Consider the following 11,915-nt stretch of genomic DNA (forward strand, 5'->3'; position numbering starts at 1 on the left):
AGACAAACTTAAAGGACTAAAGTTTGTATTAACACTAATAATTAATACAACATACATTGTTCATATAAGATTTAATTAATTAATTTAAAAAATAAAAAAATCAACAATTATTTAATTATAATATATGTTATATAATTTCTTTAAAATACTTATGTATATCATTAGATTATATTTCAATTTATAAGCTATATAAATTAGTTTGGAGAAACAAGATTAATATAATACAACAACAACAAGCCTTATCCCACTAGGTGGAGTCGGCTACATGAATCACATGACGCCATTGTGCTCTGTCAACAACCCAATCCTTAGATATGTTGTTGACTAAGAGGTCTCGTTCAATGACCTCATTAAGCGTTCTTCTCGGTCTTCCTCTGCCCCTTTTTGTGGGACTCCATCTTGTCTAATCCACCCTCCTCACTGGGGCCTCTAATGGCCTTCTCTGCACATATCCAAACCATCTTAAGCGATTTTCAATCATTTTCTCTTGGATAGGCGTCACACCGACTCTTGCCCTGATATTTTCATTTTGAATCCTATCTTTTCTTGTATGACCATACATCCATCTTAACATCCTCATTTCTGCTACCCTGACTTTGTGCTCTTGTTTTCCTTTTATTGCCCAACATTCACTACCGTACAACATAGCTGATTTTATAGCAGTCTGATAAAATTTTCCTTTAAGTTTCTCAGGTACCATCTTATCGCGAATAACTTCGATAGCTTTCCTCCCCTTTAACCAGCCAGCTTGTATTCTATGAGAAACGTCTTCATCAATTTCCCCATCCTCCTATATAATGGATCCTAGGTATTTAAACTTTGATACCTAAGGAATGATTTGATCCTTTATCTTCACTTCCAAATCCCCATTGCCTTGCCTCCCCCCAAAATCACAATGCATATATTCTGTTTTGTTCCTACTCAAGCGGAAACCTTTCGACTCCAAAGTCCTTCTCCATAACTTCAATATAGTGTTAATCTCTTCTTTTGATTCCGCCATGAGAACTATATCATCCGTGAAAAGCATGGACTTAGGGATTCTTTCTTAAAGAGGTTCAGTTAGAACATCCCGAATAATGTTGAATAAGTACGGACTCAAAGAGGATCCCTGATATAAGCCAATCTTGATAGGAAAGTCCTTTGTCTCATCCCCAGGCGTCCTTACACTGGTAGTTACCCCCTCATACATATCTTGTATGGTTTTGATATAAGCAACCCGTACACCTTTCTTTTCCATAGCCTTCCACATTACTTCTCTTGGCACACAATCATAAGCCTTTTCCAGATCAATAAAAACCATATGTAAATCCCTTCTTTTACTCCTATATCTTTCCATTAACCCCTTTAGTAAATAGATTGCTTCTGATGTGGATCTCCCTCACATAAATCCAAATTGGTTTTCCAAAATAGAAGTCTCCAGCCTCAACCTATATTCCATCACTTTTTCCCACAACTTCATTGTATGACTCATAAGTTTTATCCCTCTATAGCTTGCACAATTTTGAATGTCTTCTTTATTCTTGTAAATAGGAACTAAAATGCTTCTCCTCCAATCATCCGGCATATTCTTAGAGTGTAAAATTTCATTAAAAAGCTTGGTTAGCCACACCTCACCCTCATCACCCAAACATTTCCAAACTTCAATAGGGATACCATCAAGCCTAATGGCTTTACCATTGTCCATTTTCTTGAGAGCTGCCTTAACCCCTTTGATACAGATCCTGCAATAGAAAACCAAAGTCCGATCATCTTCATTAATTAGCAAGTCTTGTAAGTCCTGAGTTGCATAATTGCTTCCCTTATTAAACAACTTGTAAAAGTAAGCCTCCCATCTATCCTTAATATCACCATCAGTAACTAACACTTTACCATCTTTATCCTTTATATATACACTTTACTTGGTCCAGATCTCTCTTTTTCCTCTCCCTTTGCTTCGTAATCTTGTAAATATTTCTTTCTCTCGTCTTTGTTCCTAACTCCTGATAAAACCCCTCATAAGCTTTAGTACGTGCTTCGCTCACTACTCTCTTTGTCTCTTTTTCAGCCAACTGATACTTTTCCCGGTTTTCTACACTATTGCACAAATGTATGGCCTTAAAACAATCTCTTTTCTGTTTGACTTTCTCTTGCACAGTCTCATCCCACCACCAAGTCTCCTTATGTCTTTGACCTGGACTTTTGGATTTTCCCAAAATTGCTTTAACTACCAAACGAACCCTTGTAGCTATCTCTTCCCCCATCATGTTTACATTTCCTGTGACTCTCAAATCCCTTCCTCCAAAAGGGTCCTTTTGAATAACTCCTGCTTCACACCCTTTAACTGCCATTACTTAACCCTGAGTTTTACCACTTGATGGTACTTTTGCTTGGTACTCTTAAAATGTACATCAAGGATAAGTACTCTATGTTAGGCAGTCACCCCATCTCCTGGAATCACTTTGCAGTTAGTACATAGTCTTCTGTTCGGATTCTTAACTAAAAAGAAATCAATCTGTGATTTTGAGGCACCACTTTTATACGTGATTAAATGCTCCTCTTGCTTTTTAAAACAAGTGTTGACAATCTTAAGATTGTATGTAAGAGAAAAACCGAGAATAGATTGTCCTCTACTATTAAGCTCCCCAAAACCAAAACCACCATGGGCCTCGCTAAATTGTCCTGCTTCCTTACCGACATGTCCATTAAGGTCCCCACTGATAAAATTTTTTTCTTCGAGTGGTATGCTTTGAACCAACCCCTCTATATCTTCCCAGAACTTATCTTTAAGCTGTGCCTCTGCCCCAACCTGAGGTGCATAGGCACTAATGATATTGATGGTATCCTTTCCAACAATTACTCTTAACGATATTATTCTGTCATCAAACCTTTTAACCTCTACCACGTTTTTTTTCCATGTTCCATCAACAATGATACCAACCCCATTCCTTGCACTCACCTTTTATGTGTACCAAAGTTTATACTCTCCAAGTTCCTTGGCAACTTCTCCAGTTCATTTGGTTTCTTGGAGGCACAAGATATTAATCCTTCTATCCCTCATAACTCCTGCTACTTTCATAGATTTCTCATTCAACGTCCCAATATTCCAAGTGCCAAATCTAATCTCAGTCTCATGAACTAACTTCTTTAGCCGCCTCCATCCAAGAGAGTGCAGTAGCCCTCGCTCATTTAACACTACATCCGAGCGACGATGTAGCGGCTCTAGCTCATTTCTCACTATACTCGAGCCATATAGCACGTCAATTTAGGCAGCGACCTAGCATTAGCATAATTACTTCGTTGGTCCATGTTCATGAGATTCGACGGGTTTTTACATTGGTTGTCGAGAGCCTAACACAACCCCCCTCCTTTATCCAGGCTTGGGACCGGCTATACAATATAGGCGTGTTAGTGGTAGTCTTACCCAAGAGGGGGGTGAATTAGGTGAGTTATAAAAATTTACGGAATTAAAAATAAATACTATTGGAAACAAAGAGTGTAAGTTTAGGAAGATTTCACCATAGAGAGATAGACACAGGATTTATATTGGTTTGGTCTTAACCACTTGACCTACATCCAGTCCTCAGAACACCTCTGAGTATTTCACTATCTTTCAAGATTGATTGGGCTCTTGGCGCCTCAGTATGGTAATTGAGTCACTCAATCACTTCCCCTTACTTCCCGTAAGGCTACAGACCCACTCAAGAGTCCACACTCTTCAGTATCACACAAATATAATTAATGATGAGTGAGTAATCTCTCTTACAGAGTGAATAGATGATAAACACTGACGCTCAGTATATTAAAAGAACAGAGTATTAAATACAACAGTAACTGATCACAGACGGTAGCTCGGGTATTCAATTCCTTTTCATTAATGCTTCTTCGTGCCTTTTATAGTTGAGGTCGTTAAGTAACCGTTAGACGGAAGAGCTTCTAGCCGTTGTGACTCCGTTTGTGTGTTTTCCTAGTTGCAACGGTTCTACCATTAATGCTTCTAAGCTTTTGACAAGGTAGGTTACAGGCTACGTAATCAACCGTTGAAGAGCAGTTGGGATTTTCCTTCGTAATCTGCAACAAAACTTTTACTCAATAAGTTTATCTTTGTAGTGTAAGCCTTAAAGTAAAATTGAATAGGTGATAATATGATTATTCATTGTTTTCAGGTGGAATCAAATGTTTGTTGAATATGTAGAATAATAATCTGAACATATTTGATCGAAGTGCTGATTGATCACTGGTTGATCAATCAGGTTATCGATAATCAGAGTGAAAGCTTTTGAATCAGTTAATGGGGATTATCGATCAAGTGATAGATCATTGCTTTATCGATCAAGTGATCGATAAAATGTAGCAGAGACACTTATGTTAATATGTAAACCAGAGAAAGATCAGAGTCACTTTTGATCATAAATCACTTAGCAAAATAATCAAGATGATCATGCATACTAAAAACAGTTTGAAAGAAAATAGATAATTGAATATGAGAAACATCATAGCTAACTGAAATTGAACCGAAGGAGTTCCTTGATCGATCAGTTAATCGAATACTTGTTGATTGATCAGATTATCGATAATCCAAATGTTACAGAAATGAAACTTCAGTCAATGTTGATTGAACACATTATCGATAAACTCATGATCGATAATGTTATAGATAAACACCATGTGAAAAATATTCAGTGAAGAGCAAAGACTAAATGGATTGATCGAATAGGTGATCGATCAGTGAATGTTCGATCAGGTTATCGATAAAATGTGAGACAGAGACTTTATCCTGAAGCATTTTATCAATCACGTTATGTGAAAAAGAACTATGCAGAATGGTTCAATTATCGATAATGTTATCGATAATTTGACTATAGAAGAATCAAGTAAGAGCAGATAAAACATTGATTATCGATCATGTGATCGATAATTTGGTGATCGATCAGGTTATCGATCAGCAGCTTTGATAAGTACCTGCATTCAGAGAGTTAATGAATAATATTCGATCATATTATCGATAAATGGTTGATCGATAATGTGATCGATAAATGATGACAGAATCAAAGTGCAGAACGAGTAAAGTATATTACCATTTATCGGAGTCTTTATCGATAACTGATTTATCGATCATGTGATCGATAAATACACCTCAGATTTGGTTGTCTTATTTGTTTCATGTTTGATTAAGCTACATTATTGATCAAGTGATCGATAATTCACAGTAAACTTCTATAACCTCTATGTTAACAATGATCGATCATTTTATCGATCAGTAGACTATCGAACAACTTATCGATCAAAATATCAGTTATGTTACTTGTTTACATTGTCAATTTATCTGACAGCTTATCGATAAACACTTGATCGATCAGATGATCGATCAACACACTGAACCACTTTTATCTTACTTTGTTATCATCAAAACCATAATACTAACAAGGTGGAGTTAAAAAAGATTAATATAATATTTTAAAATAATTTATTGAACTTTCTTAATTTTTTTAAATTAGTTAATTATATCTTATATTAAGAATCAGAGATAGTACTATAAAAAAATTACACTAAGCTCTTATATTTCAATTACAAATCTAATTACAAAGTCTCCAAGGGTGTGCTAATAATTTGTAGCGTCTAATAATCATGGTGTCACCATTGGCTGTTTGGCCGAGTGGTATATGTGTGTGTGTGGGGTGTGCGCGTCGCGGGTTCGATCCCACTCCCTTGTAACCCAAAAAAATAATAATAATAATCATGATGTCTATTATTTGAAAACAAAAGATGAAGGCGTTACATCATGATTTTAATTAATTTGATTTAAGGGATTTTAAGGTGTTGTTAAACATGATTAAAGCTTAAAGCGTTAAGGTTGAGTTAGTAGTCAAATTAGGGAAGGGTTTTTTTTTTTTAATGAATATAAGCAAAACAAGTAAACTTAATTCATACTTTTGTCACTAGTCCAAACAACAAAACTTCTAAACGTGTGAACTAATTAATACTTAAAACTCAACTACAGTAGAAACGTGATAAATGCAGATTTTATAATTAAATAGATATAAATTTTAGGTGATATTAGGCTGAATTTATAGATATTTTATAGGGAAAATGACAGATAAAGAAGGTGGAATTTATGAAATTCCAGTTTGGGAAGCTAAGGAAATCTAAGGACAGAGAGGGAAGTCCTTCCCAAATTGGAATTTTGAAATTCAGTGAAATGACAAAAATGCCTTTTGTCTTTTTTTTTTTTAAAAACTCAGCCCCTCACCGGCCGCCGGCCGCCGGCAGCCACTGCCGGCGACTGGCTGCCGACAGCCAGCAGCCGCCGCCAGGCTCCAGCGGCGGCCACCGGTGTGGTGGCTGCCGGTGGAGTTTTTTTTGTAACAGTGTTTTTTTTTTGTGTGGGAGAATATTGCAAGAAATGGTGAGGGTGGGATTTGATCCCACAACCTCTTGGTCATTTGGGCCAACAAAACGGTAGATAACCATTGGGCTATCAAAGACTTGTTAACTTTATAATACAAACCAAAATATAAGTTGACTCTTTTACTATGACTTCAGCCCGTGACAACAATTTATTTGAGGATGACAAGTCTTAACTGAGAAATAACAAGTCTAAATTTGATATTAACAAAGCAACTTTTCCTGATACATAACAAGAAATAGCATGTACATTAATTAAAAATGGAAATAATTTATTTGAAAATGACTCGTTTTTATTGGAAAATGACACGTTTAAACGTGAGATTAACAATATGCCTTTTCCTGATACATAACAAGAAGGAGCATGTACATTAATTAAAAATGACAATAATTTATTTGAAAATGAAACATCTTTACTGGAAAATAACAAGTCTAAACTTGAGATTAATAATGTGTCTTCTCTTGATACATAATCTAAATTTGAGATTAACAATGTGTCTTCACTAGAAAATGACACGTCTTTTTGTTGGAACCCCCTCTTTTTTTTTAATTAAAAAATGGGTTAGTTGTCCAATAAAAAGTAACAATAATAGTAGTATTAGTTGTCTTCTCCTGATTCATTTTCCAGTGAAGACACATTGTTAATCTCAAATTTAGATTATGTATTCTCATGTTTAGATTATGTATCAAGAGAAGACACATTATTAATCTCAAGTTTAGACTTGTTATTTTTCAGTAAAGATGTGTCATTTTCAAATAAATTATTGTCATTTTCAATTAATGTACATGCTACTTCTTGTTATGTATCAGGAAAAGGCATATTGTTAATCTCACGTTTAAATGTGTCATTTTCCAATAAAGACGAGTCATTTTCAAATAAATTATTTCCATTTTTAATTAATGTACATGCTATTTCTTGTTATGTATCAGGAAAAGTTGCTTTGTTAATATCAAATTTAGACTTGTTATTTCTCAGTTAAGACTTGTCATCCTCAGGTAAATTGTTGTCACGGGCTGAAGTCACAGTAAAAGAGTCAACTTATATTTTTGTTTGCATTATAAAGTTAACAAATCTTTGATGGCCCAATGGTTATCTACCGTTTTGTTGGCCCAAATGACCAAGAGGTTGTGGGATCAAATCCCACCCTCACCATTTCTTGCAATATTCTCCCACACAAAAAAAAACACTGTTAAAAAAAAAACTCCACCGGCAGCCACCACACCGGTGGCCGGCGACCAGTCGCCGGCGGCGGTTGCCGGCAGCCGGTGAGGGGCTGAGTTTTTTTTTTAAAAAAAAAAAGACAAAGGGCATTTTTGTCATTTCACTGAATTTCAAAATTCCATTTTGGGAAGGACTTCCCTCTCTGTCCTTAGATTTCCTTAGCTTCCCAAACTGGAATTTCATGAATTCCACCTTCTTTATCTGTCATTTTCCCTATTTTATATCTATTTAATTTATTTTATATATTCTTCCTGTAAATCTAAATATAAAGATATAAACATATCTCTCAACAAAATCTCTTTATATCTTTCCTATTTTTGCAGAAAATAAAAAATAAAATAAGAGATTTTAAAGGATGGCCCTTAGCTGTAATTATCTCCAAAACTAAACATGGAGATTTGGGGTCACTAGCTGTGATTGTCCCCGAAATACAAGAAGAAGCAACACGTGGTGAAAGATGAAGTTGGAGACAAGGATTTGGGTCCTCAAACGCAATATTCACTGGAAGAACAGGGCCCTTAAGCATAGTTTTTGGCTAAAATTAGTGACGGGATTTAAACCTACATTTGATTGTATATTATATATATATTTTTATCTTTTTAAGAGTCCTAAACGTAAAGGAGGAGAAAAATTTTAGATATAAGTAGAAGTTTTATGGGCCACTCTAAAACATCCTATCACGACTCAAAGCTATCAAGAATAAGAAGTTCTTAGAATATTAAGATTGAGTCAAATTCTTATCTCAATTTCTATAATTTCTTATTATTGTTTGTTTTAGGGATTTTAGAACGTGATATTTATAAATTTCTTTATGTGTTTCTAAATTCTCAATAGGAGTAGGGATATAGCATATTGGGAAAGCTATTTTCTTTTGCTTTAGTTTTTCTAATTATATCTACTTCTCTTATTCTTCATGTTGATTTTATGACTAATCACCATTAAATCAAATCTATGGGTAATTTTGTTGGATTGGGAGGCGAAGAAAGAACCTAGATCTGGAAAAATAGACACAACTATTTAGGCTAAGGGTAGTTCTAGATATTTATGGTGACTTAAACTTTAGCTTAATGATTTAATTAGTTGTTTGGGTATTGTAGAAACAAACTCAACACTAATTAAAAAGGAACTAATAATTTAGGAGAATATGAGGATATTTTAGAAATAGTTGTCAGTTATACTGGATAAAGAGTCGAGTCAAATGATAAAAACTAACTAGTGAATCCTGAACTCCAACCTTTTAAGTGATTGATATATTCTCATAATCAATTGCCTTTTGCTTTTCTCTTTTAATTTTAATTCATTCTCTTTGAATAATTTGGTTTATGGCTTTCTTTTAATTATTAATTATCAAGATTAGTAAATACACAACTTTCCTGTGGGTACAACATTTGAATACCCTGGGATTTGTTACTATGTCAATTATGTATACTTGTAGAGCAATCAAAAAGAAATTAAATATTTGGGGGACTTCTCTAAATATCTTAGTTTTAAATAAATAAAGTAGTTAACAGTAATTTTAAAAAATATTTTATTTTATTTTAATTTCTGGTATTTCAATTTCTGTTGTTTTATACTCTTCCTCATTTTATTCCCTTTTATTTTTCTCTCTTTCACGAACCCAGAAACGGCAGCGTGTGGAGCTGGATTTTGAATATTCGAACATGAGTTGCACGTGTTGGTTGAGGGAGCTGAGGTTTGAATTTGCAAAGAAGTGAACAACAACATTTTGTTTAGTGAAAGGATGAAGGACTTTCAAAGGTGAAGAGACAGAGGTTACTATTCATCATCATCGAGCTGGAGGCGTTTTTAACAATTCATTGTCTTGGGTTCAACTGGTTTAACGAAGGAGAGAGGAATCATCGTCTTCTCCATCAACCTAAGGCAAGAAGCTGACGGAGATGCCGTTATCGTCAACCTGGAACCAAGGACACTGAAACTGTGCTGAGAGATGAGGGACAAGGATTTGCAATTGGAACCAAAAGTGAACATGATTTGAACAAGAAGAGAGGAGCATTTGCAACTTGGAGTTCTTCTTTGAAAGTCGATGGGAGAATGCATTACAATTTGTTCTTCAGTTTTAATCTGTTTTCAATATTATTAGTTCTCAAGTCTTCCTTTCCATCATGATTTTGAATCTGGGTTAATGGTTGCTGATATTGTTTTAATTAAATTATGCGTAGCTAATTTTCTTTTTTAACCTAGAGCAACTATGAACTTGCTAACAAATTGAATTAGCTAAAATATATTTTTAGTTTCTTAACTTTACACAAGATTTCATTTTGATCCTTTCACTTTAAAAAATAAACTTTTAATCATCTAACCCTAAAACTGTTAATAAAAAATGATGATATTAAACTCTTGAATGCTGATAAAACATTACTAAATTCTAGCATATTAAGTTTAATATTCAAAACAACCATAATTGTTATAAAAAAATATCATTTGAAACTAATAATTTTGGATTAAAGGACTAAAAGTATACTTTTTAAAGTTAAGGGATCAAACTGAAACCTTACATAAAGTTAAAGGATTAAATATCTACTTTAACCAATTGAATTTTATTTTCACTGATTGAGGATTCTTAATGTTAACTTTGATTACTTAATCTTGTTCTTTATAGTCCATTTGATGACTGGCTATCATTAAGCTTGAGAATTAAGGTTTTCCTTGATGAAGAGAATTTTAATTAAGCTCGTAGGTTAAGTAATATGATATTGGATTGTGATTTACTTGCAACTATGCTATAAATATACCTAATCACCCATGTAATTGTTAATAAATGAGACCGAATTATTTTTCCCTTTAAGTAATTTTGTTAGACATAACTTATCAACTTGAAAGAGGGTTATAAGTGGACCAACATACATTTATAACTAATTGTACTTTAGATTAACAAAATTAACATCTAAGCTAGTCAATCAATTCAATGAAACAAGGGTTAAGAAACTAGCAAGGGATTTGTGACTTTAGACTGTCATTTTTTTTAAAATATTTGATCTAATTAATTCTATAAAACTTTATTTTCTTTTATTTTAATTTCTCTTCACTCAATTCGAATTAATCTTGATTTTCTTAACCTAAATCAAAAAAGGATTTTTATTGCCTAATCACTGGTTGACTGATTTCTATAGGGTTGACTTTCATTATTATTATCTATTTTTATGGCTCATACACTTGTAGTACCTATCAATATTTGGTAGCATCAATTTTCTTTTATTATTTTTACTATAATTTCTTTTACTTTTAATTTCTTTTATTCTCATAATAATTTTTTAAGTAAATTCTCTTTACTTAAATAATTACAAGGTATATAACAATAATTAATTTTTCCTAATATTATTTAAATATTAGCAATAAAAATTGTGATGTTACAAAAGGAGTATTTCTCAAGGACATCATGCAATTCAACTAAAGTGTAGGACCAAGTGGAAGCCTTATAGTGCATTAAGAGCCATTTTAATTAACGCGAATATCCGATGCTTCATTACTCCTACGATCCACATATTGAACTTTTACTTTCTACATCTTGGTAATAAGATTTCTAACTTCCATGATTTTGTCATATTCAATGTGCATCACATCAATATTTTCAATGATGAGGTCTAGTGCATTCGTTGAGTCCATTTCAGTAACAATCTTTCTAAAGCCATGTCCCAAGCTAGTTTAATTCCATGGATGCAAACACATACTTCAGTTAAGTACATCCCTATCATTTATATTATGTATGAACCCCATTACAAACTGGTCGATGTTATTCCGAATAAGCCACCACACATGTATTCACTGAGGCATAATATGAGAAAGCATCATCAACATTCAATTTGAACTAGGTCTTCACCAGCTTTGCTTCTCATTGATGTCAAATATGGGAGGTTTTCTATTTCTTTGTTTTTCATTACAACGAAGAGTGGTTTAATGATTGTGTGTATTGGTATGAGTTCGATGAGAGATTGAATTGACATAGATTATAGATATTGATTGGATTGCATTTTGGGTACATTAGAGGTTGAAGATTCCAAGTGTGAACTGGGGTTTGTTGGAATAGAAGATGTTATTGAGACTGATTAACGATTTTAATGGGTAATTGAGTTGAAAAAACAAAGACTGTAACTTGAGATAGAGGAACTGAAATTGGGATGAAGGTTCTTGATAATGAGATTACTTTGAGGTTGTGAGGTGTTGAGTTTAGAGATTTGGTTTTGTTTTTCTTGTAGTGATTATTTGATTTGTATTGACCAGTATTTACATGACATGTAGATTAACTAGAAAAATCTCCTATGCGCTACAGGGGAGTGTCAATTATGAATAATTT

This window comes from Neltuma alba, unplaced genomic scaffold (assembly GCF_004799145.2).
Source record: "Neltuma alba isolate B1F8T4 unplaced genomic scaffold, ASM479914v2 tig00004800_pilon, whole genome shotgun sequence".
Taxonomy (NCBI): domain Eukaryota; kingdom Viridiplantae; phylum Streptophyta; class Magnoliopsida; order Fabales; family Fabaceae; genus Neltuma; species Neltuma alba.